Genomic DNA, 22,052 nt, shown 5'->3' on the forward strand with positions numbered 1-22,052 from the left:
CTCATACCCCAGCCAGTCCTCGGCTCCCTCCAGAAATTCACTGATAGTCTCAAATGTAGCCATTGGAAATGCAAGGCTGCTCACAGCTCCTGTTTGAAACGAGCCAACACATCCACAAAACCATCCCATCCTCGTCACCAAAAATATGTGGTAACTTCTACTTCACAAAAGGACCACTCGACAATTTTATGGCCAAAAGAACAGTTTTATCCGGGACGGCAAATGATATTTACAGTACAGGGGCTTTCAGGTACCTCGTGCGGCATGGGTGGTGGAACTATATACAATGCACACCGGAAATAAATAACGCCGCTGACCCCGGAACCTGCCTCTTGTTACCAACAGCTTCCCGATTAGTATTAACTTACTTTTAATAATACTCACATTACAACATAATGATTACTATCTCACACCGTAACACCGAATTTTTGTTTCATAGTCATCTGCTTTACTTCCTCTGGTATGCCCATTTCATTTTGAATAACTCTTTCATACTCAGCCCATAGAAGCAGAATTGGAATCAGTATAATTATCTCTGATGTGTGTCATGAAATTTGTTGTTTCTAAGCAGCAGCACAAGTCATAAAAATTACTATAACTCACAATAAATAAGTAATTTTTTTTTTCTGTTTCTGTTGAAGCTCTTCATTCACAGTTGGCTACATTCTTCAGGTCCAATGTATCAGTGTTCTCACTGCTCTTCCTGCAGGTTGAGGTCTGGTCAACACTTACCTGGGACACCATGCGTGAATTTCAAATGCAGTAGGCTTGCTGCTTAGGGGAATCAGATGATCCAGGCAACAGAGTGAAATCACTAAGGATCTCAGTTGCACTGCATATCACAAACATATGCTCATAATGTTCATACCTCTGGCTTTATTATTAAGATGCATATTTTCTACATTGAGTGGCCTCTTTATTAGGTACCTCCTGTACCCAGTAGAGGGGCACTGAGTGTATATTTGTGGTCTTTCGTTGCTGTACTCCATCCATTTCAAGGTTCATGTGTTGTGCATTCAAGTAACTCTTCCACAAAGCATGGCTATCTGAGTTACTGTCGCCTCCCTGTCAGCTTGAACCAGTCTGGCCACTCTCCTCTGACCTCTCTCATTAACAAGGCATTTTTGCCCACAGAACAGCCGCTCACTGGATGTTTTCTTTGCCTCTTGCACCATTCTCTGTAAACTCTAGAGACTGTTGTGCATGCAAATCTCAGGAGATCAGCAGTTTCTAAATGCTCAACTCACCCCGCCTGGCACCAACAATCATTCCACAGTCAAAATCACCTGGAAATCATATTTCTTCCCATTCTGATGTTTGGTATGGATCATAACTGAACCTCTTGACCATGCCTGCATGCTTTTATGCATTGGAGTTTCTGCCATATGATTGGCTGATTAGAAACGTACATTAATGAGCAGGTGTATTATCACTTCACCTAATCAAGCGGTCATTGTGTGTATTATACTTTCTGGAGCCAGAACTAAAGTTTTCTGTTTACAGAAATAAATTATCTGTTGAAGACATAGTGAAGCACATTTCTCCCCCTCTGAGATGTGCTGTGAGTCACTTGATACCTGCCAAAGAGTGGTGGAAACAGGATTCTTAAATATTTTAAGGAAAAGGTAGATAAGATCAGAGATAAGAATGTTAGCAGCGATAGGCAAGAATGTGAAGCGAGATTATAGTCAAATCAACCAAGATCTTATTGAATGGTGATTCAGCTGTGTGGTCAGGTGACTTACTCCTACGACTAATTCCTATGTTTGTATGTAACCTTGATGGTTACTGGATTATTTATTGCTTTCTATTCTCTGACCTGTGCTCTTAATTTTTATTCGCTTATGACACAATAACTTCCATTAATTCCCTGCCTACAGAAAGCAACGTCCATCATTAAAAATCCCCACCATCCGAACCATGAACTTTTCTCACAGCTGCCATCAGACAGGAGGTACAAAAGCCTTTAAGAACAACTACGTCTCTTTAATCACATTAACACAAGAGATGCCAGCAATCTTGAGATAGATACACACACACACACACACACACACACACACACACACACACACACCCCCCCCCCCCCCCCCCCGGAAAAACTCAGCAAGTCAAGTAGCATCTATGGAGGGAATAAACAGTTGATGCTTTAGATTGAGATCTATCCTAATCACTAGAGGTTAGCAACACAATGACTACTTTGTTCGCTTTGCATTAAAATGGATATTTTTGTTCATTGTTTTTCTAAAAATATGTGCATAATTTATGTTTAATTTGAGTTTCTCTTTTGAATATAATGCTTACATGATGCTATGTACCTGTGATGCTGCTGCAAGAAATTTTTCTTTGCACCTGTGTCAATGTGTAATTGTGCGTACGACAAGATATGTCAATATGGCGTCAGCATATAACGTTATGAAAATATCTCATGAAAATGAATTTTTAATTCTATTACATCTGTTTTTCACCTTAAGTGTGTTTCTCAGACTGTTAGACCCTATGATGTACAATTTGGAGATCATTTGAGTGATCCAGCACTCTGCTGTCTCCGGGAAGATTCCAGGAAGTGAGCGCATACGCAGACAGCCTCGATGTGAAGAAATTTTGAGACAGAGCGCAAGCTGATGTTCGACTCCATTTCACTGAATAAAGCATCCAATAATTGCTGATGAAAGCATTGAGGAAAATTGAGACATCACGGAGAATGCGGAAAGGAAGCGAGAGGTCAGTGCTGACTGCCTTCCTTTTGATCACTGCTGGAGAAGGAATCTGTGAATGGCCTATCACTGTGTGGCTCCCTGTGGCATGTGGGAAAGCCTCTCTGCCGCATGTGGTGTCCCTCTTTTTTGATTAATATGAATGATATCAGAGGATGGCATTGTGGTTCTGCATTTATGGATTGGACTATTACGCTTATGGACTGCGATCTTTTTCAGACATGGTTTTTATATTCTGTATTTCCTCTTGCCCATTCCTTCTCCATTTTGTTGTGCAAGGAGAAGGGGTTTGTAGGCTGATATTCTCCTGTATTGTTAGTTTTTTTTTTGCAAGGGAGAAGGTTTTTTTGTGGGTCAATGTTCCTGTTCTGTTTTGTGCACAGGAGGGGGTTTTTGGGGCTTGATGATCAGGATGCCATTCTGTTTTGTGCATGGTGGGTGGTTGGTTAGATGTTTCTTTCTGGATGACCTTCATGTCCTTTCTTTGTTACGTGGCTGTCCGGAGAAGACAAATTTCAGACTTGCATGTGGATATATGCTTTGATAATGAATGAACCTTTGGAACTTTGAACTCGAATTTGACTTTTGAAGACGGTAAACTCGTGCACAAGACAGCAGAGTATAGTGCTTTTCATGGAAGAATTCGATCCGTTAATGTATCAACTCTAAGGGATCTTTAACAACTCCCTAAACTGTTCAGAGCATTAATTCAACATTTATCTAAGGTTTAGCATCGCAGTTAATGAAGCACCATTCAGTATTACACCAGTGTCTCTGTATTGTTTATGCATCATAGACAGCCAAGTACATGGTTCCAACTCAGAGGTGATGGTACAACTGACTGAACAGCAGAAAGACATGATGAAACTTAGCTCACTGTCTCGAGAAATCTCAAATATTTTTGTCATCTCATACTTTGACATAATCAAACTGCCTGTGTATGGAATCTCCTTAACAAAATCAAATAAACATGCATATGTTGTGCTGGATTGCCTGTGGGCAACCAATGGGAGAAAATTTAATGGGGTGTGCATTCCCCTATAAAGGGCGATACTCCATCAAAGCAGCACAGGTAGAGTTTTTCCAGTTATGCAGCAAATGAAAGCAATGAATTTACATGTTCATTTCATAACTATGGCTGTAGCTTTTCAGCCCCATTAGCGACTGACATTGTGACTCCATTGGTCACACATTGGATTAACATTATCTTTCAGCTAGATCTGTCACCTCCACATTTGATGATCAGAAGCAGAAGTAAAAGTGAAGTACCATCTCAATTAGGATATTCTGAATAATTACAACAAAGCTGTCTCTGAAGTTAAACAAAGATAGAGGTCAAGAATAGGAAAAGGAGGATGAAATGAGTAAAGAACACTGTTTAAAAATTGTACTCTAATCTGGTGATTCCAAGTTAATGTTAAAGTTATAATCCTGTTTCCATTGTTTGAGCAAGATTATTACTGAACTAGTGGCATTATACTCAGGATCCTATATACAACCTGAAAGCGAACAAGGGAACAATCCATTCAGATGGGAGTTGATGGCGTGAAGCTTAACATTGTTTGAGAGTGCTGTCTTACTGTCAATCATAAGAACATCTAGAGGCAAAACGCACACTGGCAACTTTATAATATTACCTTGTTAAATCTTTCAAGCTGACAGTTATACACCAGGGTTCCTGGATAAACTCAAAACCAATTCTTCTCACATAATCGGGTCCCAACAAAACATAATCTTAAAGGAACTTCAGACACAGCATGTTGACCTAATAGCCTTTCTATTACTATCTACATTATTTTCGTTATTATACCTCTTCTGTCCCTTTGTTTTGATAGATGTAACATGGATGGGTCATTGAGTTCCTATATTCTAGTCTAGCAGTACCCTTTCATCTCTTTATTATCAAGTAAGTTGGTAAAGCAGTTTATTAGTGTCACATGTATGAAGCTACAGTAAAAATCTTTGTATTGCATGCCATTCATACAGATCAATTCAGAGCATGTATATTAATGTAGTACGAAGGGAAAGGGATTAACAAAATGCGGAAAGTAATGCAATGCAGTAAGACAATAATATGCAAGGTCACAAGAAGGTAGATTAAGAGATCAAGAGTTCACCTGTATCATGTGGGAGGTCAGTTCAAGGGTCTTGGAGTAATGGAATAGAAGCTGACATTGAGTGTAGTGGTGCATATTTTCAAGTTTTTGCCTGATAAGAAATGGTAAAAGAGGGAATGGTGGGATGGTTGGTGTCCTTGATTATGCTGGCTGTTTTCCCAAGGCAGCAAGAGGTGTAGACAAAATACATAGAAAGGATTCTAGTTTCCATTTTGGAATGGACTGTGTCTGTTGTGACTGTTATCAAAGTCACCGCAGAGACAATGAAGCTGGTGATATAGAAATCTTTATTCATCACATCAGGTAGGTATACTCATGGAGACCTTCATAGCAGAGGCTCACAAACCCAACACCTTAAGATCAAAGTTAACAGTAGGTGATTCAACAGTTACAATGACATTGTTTACTTCTATATTTTGAGTTGATAGTGCTTCTTTAGAATTATAGATCTATAGTGCGAGACAACTTGAATATTTATCACAATATTTGTCACAAAGTAATTCACACAAATAGTCTACAAGCTTCTGAAGACAGAGAGCCAGACAACCAAAATTAATGTTGTCAGGACTGTTTCTGAGTACACAAAAAATTATTGATTGCCCATGTCTTTGAACATGTTTGATAGGCGAAGCGACAACATCAGTCTGGTTTGCATGCATGAACTCAAGTCACAATGGTGCAAATAACTTAGCCCCTGCTTTGGTTTGATGCAGGGCAATTAACACAACCCCATTGTCTTAACGTTTGGTTGATAAATACTCAGACACCTCAGGGTTATCATTTTGCAAACCATATCTCCTAGTCTGTGGGCCATCCTGTTAATTGCTAAGGTGCACTTTTAACTTCAATTTACTGCTTGCAATTTACAATTCACAGTAAGAAGTGAAGACTGGTTCTTGTTTGAATTAGTATCTGCTATATTCACATTACTCCAGAATAATCCTTAACACATCCTCACACCTTGGCCCATGGACAGAAATTTGTCTCAGGAAGGCCAAACATGAAGGAGGATCTAATTAAATAGGGCAGCAAAAGTAAGCTTCACTTAAGTGAGGAACATACAATGCCCCTATCTACATCTACACTATCATCCCTAACTGGCTGTCTATAAGACTAAGCAGATTTGCCAATAAAATGTTCCAGAAATTTGATCACATCCTTTTCTTGGATACTTTTGTCCTCTCAATGTCAATCAGTCTTTAAAATGCCACGTGGTTGTCCATGTGCTTGTTGCCTCCTCCCCTACAGGCCCATTATGTCCTTATCTTTGCTCCTTCAATATCTGATAGCTGAAACTCAGCAGTGGCTATCAGCAGTTACTTTGTGCGTAGCTTCAAAGCAAGGTAACTTTGTTTCAGGTTCACAGGCAACACTTCACATTCCATACCATGAAATCTGACAATAAGCCTCTCAGTCCTTTAGGTCTATATACAGAAGAGATTGGAGTGGCCTCTATTTGAATGGCTCCAAGGACCTTGCCCCAGCACCACATCCTCATCACTGGTTGGCCACTGAAAGGACCCAGCTCATTTGTGTCCACTCCCATTCCAGGCTGGGGTGGCAGTCTTCAGACACTGTACACAATTCTTTCTCTTTCACGGTTGCCTTGCCATCAGGTTTGTGGAATTTAATGTCTCTGCCGTAACTTGGGCTCTTTCCCAATTATTTTACGAATACCTTTCTATCCTTATCTATATAGCTAATCAACTACTTCCAAAACCCACCGTCGTTACAAATTATAGTTGCTTTTATACTTTAACACACTATTCATGGCTTGCTGACATGCTTTCTCTGTGTTTCCAGCATTTGCAGATCTGCTTCCATTGGGAGTGGCCAGATGTGAAGCAACAGGCTGGTGTTGAAAACCACTTCAATTCTCTGCAACGACATTGTTACTGGGTGGACTTGTTCCCTTGTTCTGTCTGTGAGGGCAACAATAAGTTGAGTCATACTATTTAACCTGAATCCAACATTTCCACTGGCTGCCTTGCTGGGTCCGTACTCAGACACAGGTTTCTTTTGTCAGAGCAGCACCTGTGGTCCTATCTCCTGCGAGTGAACCTTGGGCACCCCGCTGTGGAGTGAGCCTTGGGCAGCCCGCTGTGGAGTGAGCCTTGGGCACCCCGCTGTGGAGTGAGCCTTGGGCACCCCGCTGTGGAGTGAGCCTTGGGCAGCCCGCTGTGGAGTGAGCCTTGGGCAGCCCACTGTGGAGTGAGCCTTGGGCACCCCGCTGTGGAGTGAGCCTTGGGCAGCCCACTGTGGAGTGAGCCTTGGGCACCCCGCTGTGGAGTGAGCCTTGGGCAGCCCGCTGTGGAGTGAACCTTGGGACTTGGGCACCCCGCTGTGGAGTGAGCTTTGGGCAGCCCGCTGTGGAGTGAGCTTTGGGCACCCCGCTGTGGAGTGAGCCTTGGGCAGCCCGCTGTGGAGTGAGCCTTGGGCACCCCGCTGTGGAGTGACCCTTGGGCAGCCTGCTGTGGAGTGAGCCTTGGGACTTGGGCAGCCCGCTGTGGAGTGAGCCTTGGGTAGCCCGCTGTGGAGTGAGCTTTGGGCACCCCGCTGTGGAGTGAGCCTTGGGCAGCCCGCTGTGGAGTGAGCCTTGGGCAGCCCGCTGTGGAGTGAGCTTTGGGCACCCCGCTGTGGAGTGAGCCTTGGGCAGCCCGCTGTGGAGTGAGCCTTGGGCAGCCCGCTGTGGAGTGAGCCTTGGGCAGCCCGCTGTGGAGTGAGCTTTGGGACTTGGGCACCCTGCTGTGGAGTGAGCCTTGGGCACCCCGCTGTGGAGTGAGCTTTGGGACTTGGGCACCCCGCTGTGGAAGGACTATCTTCTCTCCCTCTGCCTCTTTCTGATCAGCAATATGTTGCTGCCATTTCGCTTGATCCCTCGACACTTTAATCTGGTACAATGGTCCTTTACACTTCTGTATAACTTTGCCAAATTGATACCAGTAGTTTCTTTCTCTATACTTTCAATTTCTGTTGTCTCATGTTCTTCTGTTGCTCTCTTTGCCCAATGTTGCGCACACTCATTCTGTTTCTGCTCCTTATTCTCCCCCTTCTAGCACGTCATTACTTTAATTGCTGCTACATAAGCAGGCAGCTGCAGTGCTTCTAATAATTGTTGACCATGTTTGACGTTTGGGACCTCCTGTCATGATCCCCACACATTGCGTGTTATCTCTCCTCCTTGCTTGGGACTGCCGTCTCTCTATGGGCCACGTTGCCTGCTCTGAGGATCACAAACACATTTTTACTGTCTCTGCCTTGTCCATGTTATCTCTCCCTTTTCTGAGTCTATGATATCACCTGCCTTACTTAGAGTGTCTATCCCAGGACAGTCTTCTCATTGGGCACACAAAGAATCTGCAGGAAGCTGCAGTCCCCCAATTTCAAATATCTGAGGCTCACTTCTCTCTGCTCTCATTGTTTCACTCTCTGCACTGGTAACGTACGTCGTTAAGTTTTGTAGCTCCAAAAACTAATGAGAAGAAAAATGGGGGGTGGGGGGCGGCACTTTGTTTTTACATTACAGTGGCGCGCACTTATGGCGTAATGAAGAATGCCAGTCATGTACTTCTTACATGTAACCCGTGGTGAATTATGTAAACAACACCCAATGCTTAATCAAACAATATATTTACAATATTACTCCAATAATACTGAAATATTAAATATTTATATAGTTCTATTCAGACCTAAAAATTTAATCATTGTGGAGGAATCCTTACTCTTGTGGGATAATATCTTTCCTGATGGGTGCTGCTTGGCAGGTGAGACTTGTAACTGTGAAAGAATCTTAGGTTCTGGGGCCTCCTCCATGGTGGATGTAGGAGTTGACTTTGGGACTGCAGGAAGCATTTCTGAGAGCTCTGGACAATTTTCATCTCTAACAATTGACTGTTCTGTTCAACTGATCGATGCATATTCTCCATATGACCCCAGATGCAGTCTCCACTGTGTAGGAGAGCCATCCAGTTCTGTCCTTAATCATGCCAAGTACCTACTTTTGATCAGCTCTGTAGTCCCTCGCCATTATTGTTTGCCTGGAAGTGAAACATCAAACTTCCCTGCTTGAGCATCCCTCAATTTGTCTCGGCTATTTGTCCTACATATTCCTTCCGAGATTGGGAGTGCGAGGGATGACCCAGGAACAGCATCGCTGGTGGGTTGTTGGTTGTGGAGTGTGTTCCATTATGATATGCAAGGAAAACTCCCGACTCAGTGTTAGTGTAGTGTGTTCTACTGACATTGCTCGCAGTGCATTCTTTAGACTCTGGACAAACCTTTCTGCTAAGCGATTTGTACCTCGGTGGTTCGGTTCAGGTGTAATATAATATTATTACATTCATTTTCAAGAATAACTGAAACTGTTCAGCAACAAACTGTGGTCCACTGTCACTGACTAAGTATTCTGGAACACTGATCCTAGAGAAGAGGCTTCTCAGCACATTAATATTGTGCAAGGCTGTTGGAAACACTTCTGGCCACAATGTAGCTACATCCACTACCACCAAGAAAGTTGTGCCCATGAATGATCTGACAAAATCCACATAAATCTTGTGCCAGGGCAATGCAGGACATTCCCAGGGATGGAGAGGCCCTGCTCTTGGCATCTTCCGGACATGTTGGCATCTTGAACAGTGCATGGCAAGTTGCTTGACCTGCTGATCTGTTCCAGGCCACCAGACAGAGCTTTGAGCGAAAGCTTTCATTTTGACCATACCTAGACGTAGCTCCTCTAACAACTCTCAATCCTTACATAAGGCAACTTCTGTCAAGGGTAAGTTCATCCTGGTGCTGATAACAATTAGGCAACAGGAATTCCTGCTGCACATTCCAGCCATTTTGGGTGGCCATATAGACCTGAGAGAGTGTGGAATCTTTTCTGGTTTCCCTTTGTATCATCTCTGCCATAATAGGGAGACTTCAACTTGCATTAGAGAGAATATGTCAAGAGGAGTGTCCTCTTTTGTAAATTTTTCATGTGTTTCCTTTACCAAAGGTAAACAGGACAATCCATCAGCATTTCTATGACAAGTTGTCTTCTAGAATTTCATCATGTAATTGTGTCTCCAAGAAATAGAGCCCAGCTCAGCATTTGTGATGCTACTTTTAGGGAAACATCCGTCTGTGGGTTAAAAATGGACATTAGTGATTGGTGATCAGTAATGAGGGTAAATTCTCTCCCATAAAAGAATTGGCTGAAATGCTTTAACACATTGAACCAGACTCAAGGCTTCTGTCAATCTATGTGCAATTTTTCTCAGCAGCGGTAAAGGAATGTGATGCAATGGGGTGTTCACTTCCATCACTCTGACACGACTCTACCAAATCCATAAGTCAACGTGTTACAGGAAGGCTTCACTGGATAATGTGGAAATGCAGATGGATTGTCCCTATACTTCCTTAGGAGCTTCTGAAATTTGGCATGACATCTAAAACTTTGCCAAACTTCTATAGATACTATGTAGTGGAGAGTATGACTGTCTGCATCATGGTCTGGTATAGAAACACCAATGCCCTTGAATTAAAAATCCTACAAAAAGTCCATCACGGTAAAGCCCTCCCAGCCATTGAGCACATCTACATGAAATGCTGATGCTCATCATCGACCTCTCCCCAGGACATGCTCTCTTCTTGTAGCTGTGAGCAATTTCAACTGCTCTTTTAAGTATGAGTTGTGCTTCAGTTAGGAGCTATTTTTGAAAGCTTTCTTGTAAGATTCCACAAACAAAATGATCTCTTGGTGCATCATCAAGCCCATTACTGAACTGGCAATGCTCAGACAATTTCTTTAATCCAGCCCCATAAGCTGAAATGACTCCTCTGCATTTCAATTCTGCTTATGAAACCTAAAGCATTCTGCAATCAACAATGGTTTTGGTCCTAAATGTTCCTGCATTACTTTCACAATGTCAGCAAAGCTCATATTGGTTGGTTTAGTTGGAGTAGTCAAACATTTAAGCAAACTGCATGCTCTTTCAACAATTACACTCAGAAAAACCAGCACTCATTTCTCATGGGCTAATCTGTTTCAAAATACTGTTCAATTCGTTCAGTATATATAACCCAGTTCTCATTTCTGCAATCAAATATGTTTAACTTTCTGATGTAGTCAGCCATTTCTGCTTTTCTAAATTTATGATTATCACTTTTCATTATTTTTTGTTTATGAACCCCTGAATTTCATCCGCTTTCTGTCTTTTTTTTTTTAACTCAACCATCTCTCACCCCTTGTAAAGAAAAAAACAAGCTGTGTTTTTTTTTTAAAAGCTCAATCATCTATTCTCTTTTTTCCGAAGAAATACATGCTGGGTTTTTTTTTCCAATTCAACTGTACTTCACCAAGTTCTGTAAGTGGTCAGCTTGGGTTGGTTTTAATAGTTTCTTGTCGCCACTGTTAGTTTTTGGAGATACAAAGCATAATTCTGAAAAAAAACCCACGGGTTGTGGGTGTTGTGGATCTACTTTGTGTTTAGTTTAGTGAGGTGCGCACTTATGAGCTGGTGGTCTAATGGTGTGTTATTCACGTACTTCATATGTATAATCTTTGGAGATAACAAATAATTCTTAATCAAACAATATAGTTACAATATTACTCAAATATTACTGAAATATTAAATGCACAAGATACATCACCTCTCCGGTAGCGGGCAATGTTAGATCAATTATCCCTACTGATGACCGTGTGTCCACTAACGTATATTACCTACCTCCAGTACAGCCTTTGTGTACATTCATTGGTGATTACTAGCCACAATGGAAGCTGCAGTCATCCATTTGTCTGACCAGGATCCTGTCCTCACTAGCTCTATAATCTGGTTGGCAGTCAAATTGAACACAGAGGGTGCTTCTGTGGTTTCTGCCAACTTTGTTGGGTAATTTAACACCTTCCTCCCTGGTTAGGGAACTATGGCCTGATAGGCTACAGCTGTAACATATAATCTCCTTTATTCTTCTACCTCTATTCTAGTGCTCGCTTGCTGGCACAAAAAGCAAGTCCTCTATGACCGCAGCAGCTAAAGATGCTTTACAACTTCTCTTCCCCCTCCTCTGGTCTATCTCCCTAGCTCATGATACTTACATGAACACTCTGCTATCCCCAAATCTAAAATTTCCTGATGGGCTGAGCTCTGGCCTTCCTTCCAGCATTTTCAGGAAAACTGAATCATCCATCCCTGCATTGTTGAACCTTGAAAAAAATCCTCATCTGCTCAATATTTATGCTCTGCATAATTCACCAGCTCTCTGAACCACTGACATTACCGTTCCCTGGTTACACTCGCCTCCTCCCAGACACTGCCTCACTTCCCCCTTAAAGAAGTGGTAACTCTCCACATTACTAGCATTCCCACTAGATACGCATACACCATCCCACTCTCCCTGGGCCGTTCTATCCCAAATATTACCAACACGCACAGATCTTTCGGGTGCATCTGGTGAATTTCAATCATTTCTTTGGTCTTGCACCAGAATTCTGAAATTCCACAAGCAACTTAGACTGTGGGCGGCTCAGACAACATGACAGGGTGAGGGTGAAGGGCTTGTGAATGGTAGTAATCAGGGTCAAGGGTTGGCTCAGGTCATCAGGATTCTCAACTTGCCACTGTCTGACCTCAATAGGTGCTATCTCAACAGATATATGTGCTTATAAACTTTCCCTCAAACATTTCCACACTAATTCCCCATATTAATCAAAATATAACATGGATAAAAATTAAACAATACATATAGTATTTAAAATCACTGTAATTTTTCAATTATCTACTGCTGAGCCTATGGTGCCTGTTGTATTCTTGTGGATTGGAAATAAATCCCCTCCTTGCTGAAATCAACACTGCTGCACCTCGAGTATGCGTCCTTAGCCCAGTGCTCTACTCCTTATACACCAGTCGATAGTTATAATAGGCACAGCACATCGATATCTGTAAATTTACTGAAGACACAACTATTGTTGACAGAATTTCAGATGGTGATGCGGAGGTGTACAGGAGTGAGATAGATCAGCTAGATGAGTGATGTCACATCAACAACCTTGCACTCAATGTCAGGAAGACCAACGAATTGATTATGCTCTTCAGGAAGGGGAAATTGTGGGAACATACACCAGTACTCATCAAGAGATCTGTATATCCTTATTGTAATATACAGTTTTTCTGATTATATATTGCAATGTACTGCTGCCCCAAAACAACAAATTTCATGCCAGTTATGTTAAACCTGCTTTGATTCTGATTCTCTTACATTTAAAGTTCTGTTACCCTAAAGTTTTAAGTCTATTCTTAAACACACAAACACTCACAAACAAGTTATGATTCTACTGTTTCCCCCAAATAAGTATACATGCCCTCCTCTGGCACCCCAAATGGTCAGTTACCACCTTTTGCAACTGGTGGCCCTGTCTCCCCTAGCTACACAATACTGTCTGATAGCTGGTTCCATACACAAGCACACATGCATGCACAGAGCACATTTATTATAAAAAAGCACATTTTTTATATCTATCAGTTCAACACTCCACAGAGTCCTTGATACTTTATGATCCAATGGTCATTGGCCTGAACAGGTCTAAGCATGGGCACGGATCTTAAAAATGCTCACCCCCATAGACTGCTAAAAAGAGGTTGGCCACACAATGAGTCGTGAATGGATTCTGGACAAGTATCCAAATGTTGTGGCTGTGATCCGACTCACAGGAGAGACACTGAAGCTGGTGATATCAAAGTCTTTATTCAACACAACAAGCAGGCATCTTTCTGGAGGTACTCTTGGTGGAGGATCACAAACCCAAAAGTACATCACATTTACATACCCTTAACAGTAGTTAAGATTCAGTACGACTTAAATAGTTACAATGGCATCATTCATTTTGATAGTTTGGGTTGGAGTTGCTTCCTTTGAATTACAGTGGGAGAACCCACCTGGACAAAAAAGACACGTACCCTCGAATGATGTTTATAGACTTCAGTTCAGCATTCAACACAATCATCCCTCAGAAACTGATTGGAAAGCTGAGCCTACTGGGCCTGAACACCTCCCTCTGCAACTGGATCATGGACTTCCTGACTGGGAGACCTCAGTCAGTCCGGATCGGAGGCAGCATCACCAACACCATCATACTGAGCACGGGGGCCCCCCAGGGTTGCGTGCTCAGTCCACTGCTGTTCACTCTACTGACCCACGACTGTGCTGCAACACACAGCTCGAACCATATCATCAAGTTCGCTGATAACACAACCGTGGTGGGTCTCATCAGCAAGAACGACGAGTCAGCTTACAGAGAGAAGGTGCAGCGGCTAACGGACTGGTGCAGAGCCAACAACCTGTCTCAAAACAAAAGTGATCGTTGTTGACTTCAGGAGGGCACAGAGCAACCACTCCCCACTGAACATCGATGGCTTCTCGGTAGAGATCGTTAAGAGCACCAAATTTCTTGGCATTCACCTGGCGGAGAATCTCACCTGGTCCCTCAACACCAGCTCCATAGCAAAGAAAGCCCAGCAGCATCTCTACTTTCTGCGAAGGCTGAGGAAAGTCCATCTCCCACCCCCCCCCATCCCCATTGCATTCTACAGGGGTTGTATTGAGAGCATTCTGAGCAGCTGCATCACTGCCTGGTTCGGAAATTGCACCATCTCGGATCACAAGACCCTGCAGCAGATAGTAAGGTCAGCTGAGAAGATCATTGGGGTCTCTCTTCCCGCCATTACGGACAGTTACACTACACGCTGCATCCGCAAAGCAAACAGCATTATGAAGGACCTCACGCACCCCTCATACAAACTCTTCTCCCTCCTGCCGTATGGGAAAAGGCTCCAAAGCATTCGGGCTTTCATGACCAGACTATGTAACAGTTTCTTCCCCCAAGCTATCGGACTCCTCAATACCCAGAGCCTGGACTGACACTAACTTACTGCCCTATTGGCTTGTTTATTAATTATTGTACTGTTTTGTGCACTTTATGAAGTCCTGGGTAGGTCTGTAGTCTAGTGTAGTTTTTTTTTTCTGTGGTGTTTTTTTTTAATGTAGTTCAGTCTAGTTTTTGTACTGTTTCATGTAACACTATGGTCCTGAAAAACGTTGTCTCGTTTTTACTGTACCAGCAGTTATGGTCGAAATGACTATAAAAAGTGACTTGACTTGACTTTTATCACAAAGTACTTCACTCAAATTGTCTACAAGCTTCTGAAGACAGAGAGCCAGACAGCTAAAATTAATGTTGTCAGTGCACATAAATATCCTGTGTACACGATTACTACTGATTGTCTGTACCTGTGATCATGTTGATTTGCTAAGCGACAACATCAGTCTGGTATGCCAGCTTGAACTCAAGTCATGTCACAATAGTGCTAATAACTTAGCCCATGTTGCCTGGTTTAATAGAGGCCAATTTCAGAACCCTATTATCTTAACGTTTGGTTCATGCATATGCAGACATCTCATGGTCACCATATCTCTTAGTCTATGGGCCAGCCTGTTTATTTGTGCTTTTAACTTCAATTTACTGCTTGCAATTTACAATCCACATTAAGAACTGAAGACCGGTTCTTGTTTGAATTAATATCTGCTATATTCACATAACTCTAGAGTACTCCCTAATAGTGTCCACAACTCTCTGTAGTTTCTTACGATACCGTGCAGAACAGTTGCCATACCTACCTGTGATACATTCTGAAAGGATGCTTTATATAGAATAAGTATCAGTGAGGATTTTTTAAGACATGCCGGGTTTCTCTAGCCTTCTGAGGAAATAGAGCTGCTGGTATCTTTCTTGGTCATAAGCATCTAAATGGTTGAATTAGGACAACCTATCGGTGATATTTACACTTAGGGACCATCTTCACCTTAGCACTATGGTTAGAGACAGGGGAGAACGCTTTTATGCTCCAACCCATTTCCTGAAGTCAATGGACAATGGAGCAGAGAAAGTTAAGAAGTGTCAAAACTGAGGTATATAAGAGAATGACGGCTACAGGAAACTCTCGCCTTTCAGAGAAGATGGTTCTTTTTTAACTTTTCTTGTCAAAATGATCAATTTTACATTTTCCAAGTTTATATTCCATTTGTAAGATTTCTGTCACGTATGCTCTCACTGAAAACTGCTATCCACTGAAACTTTGCATATTCCTTTTTTGCCTCCATATGTCCTCTTCTCAAAATACTTTCCTACCTGCTCTTGTATCATTATCAAATTAATAAACCGCACATTTAGTTTGTATATGTCATTCATATAAGTTTCAAAAAGCTGAGGTCTCAGCTTCAATCCTTGGACACACTTCATTGCATTCTACCATCCCAATTAAGACCGCTTAATCCTCTTCCTTGTTTCCTGTTTACCAGCTGACCTTTTTTTATCCATGCCAAAATATTACCAACCATACTGTGAGCTTTTACCTTTTACAACAATCTTTGATGCAGCATAGTATCAGATCCCTTGCCGAAATCGATAACATATCCATTGGTTCTTTTTAACACACTACACATGAATATGCGCAGTGTAGACGGTGAAGGAGCTTTGGGGATTTTGGAAGTGAATCATTCATAACATAAAGTAGTGTTTTAAGCCCACATGTTGACTATAGGGGAATTCAGCCATTGCAGAACAACTGAACATCACAACACAAATGGTTGCAGACTCGCAGTTGCATATTATCAAGGCTGCCAGCCCAAAACCAAGCAAGACCTCTGAATAGAGGAGCCTACTGTGCAATATTCAGTGCTCAGCCTCTCCTCTGATCAACTGGATCCTCTTCCTCCATGAAGAAATCCCAGCCAATTTCCTTGAGTATCATGAAAGCAGGAATTAAATACGTTGCTTCTAATTTTTATTTTGGAAACTTTCAGATGGGCACAAGATGCAGGTTTTTATTTAATTTTAACTCATCCTTTTGGTTTGCAAATTTTTTTCTAGTTTTTTTTTTGCAAAACTGATAGGAACAAAGGCGGGAAACAATGGTTAATTTTCTCTGCCTCACTGAGGCCAGCTGTAATGATGCTTTAGCTTTCTGGCTGAAGTCATCAAACATGGCACAGGATCAAGTTCCTAAACTGTCTCTACCTTCTCAGGAGTTCTTTTAAGGAGTTTTAATATGATTTTTAAAAAAAACAAGTGCATCAGAATTTGAACAGCAGGGATTTGGCAGAATGTGAATGGTAAATGTCAGAATCCATGTTTATCACTGACATAGACTCATGGAGCCTACTGCTGTCTGTTACTCCTGCTATAAGCTTACATTTAAAATAACAGGAACTTGCATCATTGTAACTCTGCAAAGCAGTGCAAGGCTCCAATACACTTTTCAGGTGTGATTTTGAGTCATAGAACATTGAAGCACAGAAACTGTTTCTTCAGCCCATCTAGTTTGTGCCAAAACATTAATCTGCTTAGTTCCATTGGCCTGAATCCAGATCATATCCCACCATACCCCTCTCGTTCATGAACCTATCCAAATTTCTCTCTAATGTTTAAATCTGGAATAAGTTCAGAAAACATTGAATTTGATTTAACTGAGGCAGGGTTTGGCACAGGTGAAAATTCTTACCTCACGCTACTTAAAATAATAATCTGCAGCAGCACATATTCACATGTGTATGAAAATTCAATTGTACAATGCTGTTTGCTTTCCCATTGGTATGAATAAAAAAGTGTAAAAATGTGAAGAGCGATAATTCCAGGCCATGCCACATCACTTAAGCTCAATAGTGGGCACTTTTATTGTCCACCACATTGCAACCCTGACACAATTTCCTTACACAGAGGAGTTGGGACTATTTTCTTGGGAATCCCATCATTAAGCTCTCCACAAAATCTGGCTGAGTGGTGTCACAACAACAACTTCCCACGCAATGTTCGCAAGACCAAGAAGCTTTGATTTTGGGAGGAGGAAACAGGAGGTCCATGAGCCAGATCTCATCAGGAGATCAGATGGGTAGAGGGTCATGAACTTTAAATTCCTTGGCATTATCATTTCAGAGGATCGGCTCTGGGCCCACCATGCAAGTACAATTACGAAGAAAGCATGGCAGCGACTCTACTTCCTTTGAAGTTGGCATGACCTCTAAAACTTTGACAAAACTTCTACAGATGTGTGGTGAAGAGTGTATTGACTGGTTGTACCACAGTCTGGTATGGAAACACCAATGCACTTAAACGGAAAACCCTACAAACAGTAGTGGATACAGCCCAGACCATCATGTGTAACTTTCTCCCACCATTGACCACATCTACATGGAGCTTAGCTGTAGAAAAGCAGCATCCAACATCAGGGCCCTATTCTCATTACTGCCATCAGAAAGAAGGTACTGGAGCCTCAGAACTCATGCTACCAGGTTCAGGAACAACTATTGCCACAACCATCGGGCTCTTGATCCAGTGGGGTTAACTTCACTTCACTCAATTTTACTTGCACCATCATTGAAATGTTCTCACAATCTATGGACTCACTTTCAGGCACTCCTCCACTCATGTTCTTATTACTTATGTGATGGGCAAACCGAGTTTGAGATGGGGTCCAGAGTTGACCCTATTGACCTGTGCTGCTATTGAGAGAGAGAGGGGGAGGCGTCCAGCACAGATGTGTGAGAGAGAGAGGGAGACAAGATTTAATGTTATGGTTCTTCAGCTGATTATTTACCTTTTCTCCAAGGACACTTTAGCCTGCTTGTTAAGATTCCTGCAGAGACAGCAGGGAGGAGCTGGTTGATGGACAGCCGGTGTCCAGCATGTGGGGATAAAAAGCAGGTCTGCAAAGACACAGGCAGACACACCACAGGACATTGAACGAGCTTTGTGCACCCACGTGAAGGTGGGGGTTTTGGAGGATCGATTCGGGGAAATTGATCAGTGCCTCACAGTGAGAAAAGGTGCGACCGGTGGGGAACTGTTCGTGTGCCCACCCTCGCCTGGGTGACAGGTCCACCACTGAAGAACGGTCGTACGTAGTATGGTCATAGTCGGTGACCACAACAGGAAGACAACGGGAAGATCGACGGCAATGACATCACCTCTCATCACCTCTCTCTCTCTGTCTCCAACGATACTCCAACAACTAGCTCAACCTGAACTGAACTGAACTCTTCACCATCGTAAGACTGTATCCATTTACCCCTATCGCTGAAAGAGCTTGGTTTTGGTTTCTATTTCCACACTTCTGTGTATATCATTGCTAACATGTTTCGCATATATTTGCATTTATATTACTGTATTGCTTAGTTTACTAATAAACACTATTAGTCACTAGTAATACCAGACTCCAAGGTGTTTTCCATTTCTGCTGGTTCTTAACCCGGTCACGGGGTACGTGACACTTATTTATTACTATTAATTATTTTATCTTTTGTATTTGCACAGTTTGTTGTCTTTTCCATATTGGTTGTTTGCCTGCCCTGTTGGGTGTGGTCTTTCACTGATTCTAATATGGTGCTTGGCTTTACTGAGTATGCCTGCAGGAAAATGAATCTCAGAGTTGTATATGGTGACATATATGTACTTTGATAATAAATTTACTTTGAACTTTGATCTTTGAGTAATTCACTATTACTAAAGTGAAGATGCTTGGGAAGCTGAAAAGGTCTGAAGGTAGATAAGTCACCTGGACCAGGGTCTTAAAAGAGATAGCTGAAGAGTATCTAGTATATTGATTGGTTGGATCACAGCCTGGTAAGGAAACACCAATCGCCTTGAATGGAAATTCCTATAAAAGTAGAGGATATTGTTACATTGGATATTGTTATATTTTGCAACTCTAAATAAAAAGAAATTCAAAAACAAAGTCTGGAATGGTGTCTTAGTTCAGTTTTTACTTTAGTGAGATGTGCATGTATGACGTGCTGGTGTGATAACATATGCTATTCCCATAGTTTTACATATATCTAACCTGAAATGAATCACGTAAACAAACGAACAATGCTTAATCAAACAAAATTAAGTATTATTACAATATTTTTCTGCTTAGCTATAAACTCCAACATCTACAGCATAGTAAATTTTACGTTGTCGCATTCATGTCTGAAGTTATAATTTCTATGAAGGATTTCTTACTCTTGTGGTATAATGACCTTGACAAGTGGGGTGGGGAAGGAGGTTGTTACTGCTTGGCAGGTGAGACTTGTGGCTGTGATACAATCTCAGGTCCTGGGGCCTCTTCCGTGATGCTTGTAGGAGTTGACTCTGGGACTGCAGGAAATAGCTCTGGATACCTTTCTTCTGGACGTGATGGCATCCTGAACAGTGCATGGCAAGGTGCTCTGTCTGCTAATCTATCCCAGGTCACCAAGCAAAGCCTTGAGCAAACACTTCCATTTTGGCCGTACCTAGGTGATTGGCCTGCAGCTTCTCCAGCACTTTAGCTCTCAGTTTGGATGGTGCCACAACTCTCAATCTCTACGTAAGGCAACCCCTGTCAAGGACAAGTTTAAATGGGGGAACTGATGTCTCTATTGCACATTCCAGCCATTTTAGGTGGTCATGTTTACCTGAGAACGTGGTGCCTTTTCTGCTTTCCCTTTCAAGCATCAAGAGGGGTGTTTCCTTTTGTAAAGTTTTTAGGTATTTCCTTTTCCAAGGGTAAACGAGACAATCCATCAGCATTACTGTGATTAGTCGTCCTTTTGAAGTCAATTTTGTAATTGTGCCCTCCAAGAAGCAGAGCCCATCTCTGCACTTGTCTTGCTGCTGTAAGTGGAACACCCTTCTGTGGATTGAAAATGGGCACTAGTGGCTGATGATCAATATGAGAGTCAACTATCTCCCATACAAGTACTGGTTGAACCATTTTATACTCAAACTAAACTCAAGGCCTCTCTGTCAATCGGTGTACATTTTTTTTTACAGCGGTAAGGGAATGCGATGCAAAGACTAAGGGGCGTTCACTTCCATCACTCATAACATGTGACATGACTGTACCTGTACCAAAAGGTGAGACATCACAAGCAAACTGTCTTGAGATTTTAGGGATGTTCCTATCATCCTTACCACAATGATGTCATCCAGGTAACACTGAGTGCCCGGACAGCCTCGCAGCACCTGGTCCATAGCTTTCTGCCAGAGCGCAGGTGCAGATGCCACTCCAAAAATAGGCCTATTATAGCATTAAAACCTTTTGTGAGCTTTGTTACGTATCCTGTAACTGGATCACTTACCAGCAAAGATAGAGAGGTCCGCTGAAGTCTGATGGTACCATTTTCAAACGTTTTTATTTATAAAGGGGCACAAAAGTAAGGTTAATACAAACATTCAGATACCATAAGTCGTCAATACTCAATCTAAAGCGCAGGTATAGTAATAACCAATAAGAAATAAACTCTATCGTTGTCTAGGGGTAATGTATATATTGTCCGCTGTATATCTGAAAGTCTCTTGTGGTCACTGCAGTTCCACCAGCTGCCGTCTGTTGTGGTATCACGTTGGTGCACTTTTGTTAGAAAGAGAGAGAGAGATAGAGATTGAATGAAACAGTTACCCGACAGGGTTTCCAACCTTCAGGAGTTCGGTTCATCGAAGTCTCGTTGGGAAATGGACGCTCATTTGTGGCCTCCCCTGTAGCTAAGCCGTTCTTCCGTGGTGAGGTCGCCAATCCCAGGCAAGGAAAAGACGCACACGAACCCCACCACCGGCTGTCGCTATCAAAACGCTGTCGCAGGATTTCTAGCGTGTCTTCTGGTGCGTCTGAAAGGGTCGTCCCCCCCGACCCTCCTTTATACTTCCTCACGAGATCGCAGGTGTCAATCTCTCTCTCAACCAGCCCACTTTGCCCGAGGGCTTTACACATGGTCTTCATGAGACAATAGCCAGGGTCGCTTTATTCTGCTTCCCGGTGGAACGTGGTCTTCAGCACGTCTCCCTCTCTCTCCCATTTCCTGTGGCTGTTCAGCACGTCTCTCTCCCTCTTGAGTCATTGATCCCCCCCCTTCACTAGGGCTCTTGCGATTCTCGCAAAGGAGGGGGCTGGTATCATAACAGCTTTTATACTGAGAAATACTTTGAACTCTTCTTCCACCTTCATATGTAGGTAGGCCTCAGCTACATAACCATAGAACCATAGAACATTACAGCACAGAAACAGGCCTCTTGGCCCTTCTTGGCTGTGCCGAACTATTTTTCTGCCTAGTCCCACTGACCTGCACCGTGGACCATATCCCTCCATACACCTCTCATCCATGTACCTGTCCAATTTTTTCTTAAATGTTAAAAGTGAGCCCACATTTACCACTTCATCCACACTCCCAC

General features: G+C 42.4%; 1 protein-coding gene across 3 annotated transcripts in view; it reads right to left on the bottom strand.

Moving 5' to 3' along the window:
* The window catches only part of LOC140730328 (regulator of G-protein signaling 7), a 463,821-nt gene that overhangs the window by 185,670 nt on the left and 256,099 nt on the right, over nucleotides 1-22,052 (bottom strand). The window lies entirely within an intron of this gene.

The sequence above is a fragment of the Hemitrygon akajei genome, chromosome 7 (assembly GCF_048418815.1).
Source record: "Hemitrygon akajei chromosome 7, sHemAka1.3, whole genome shotgun sequence".
Lineage (NCBI taxonomy): Eukaryota > Metazoa > Chordata > Chondrichthyes > Myliobatiformes > Dasyatidae > Hemitrygon > Hemitrygon akajei.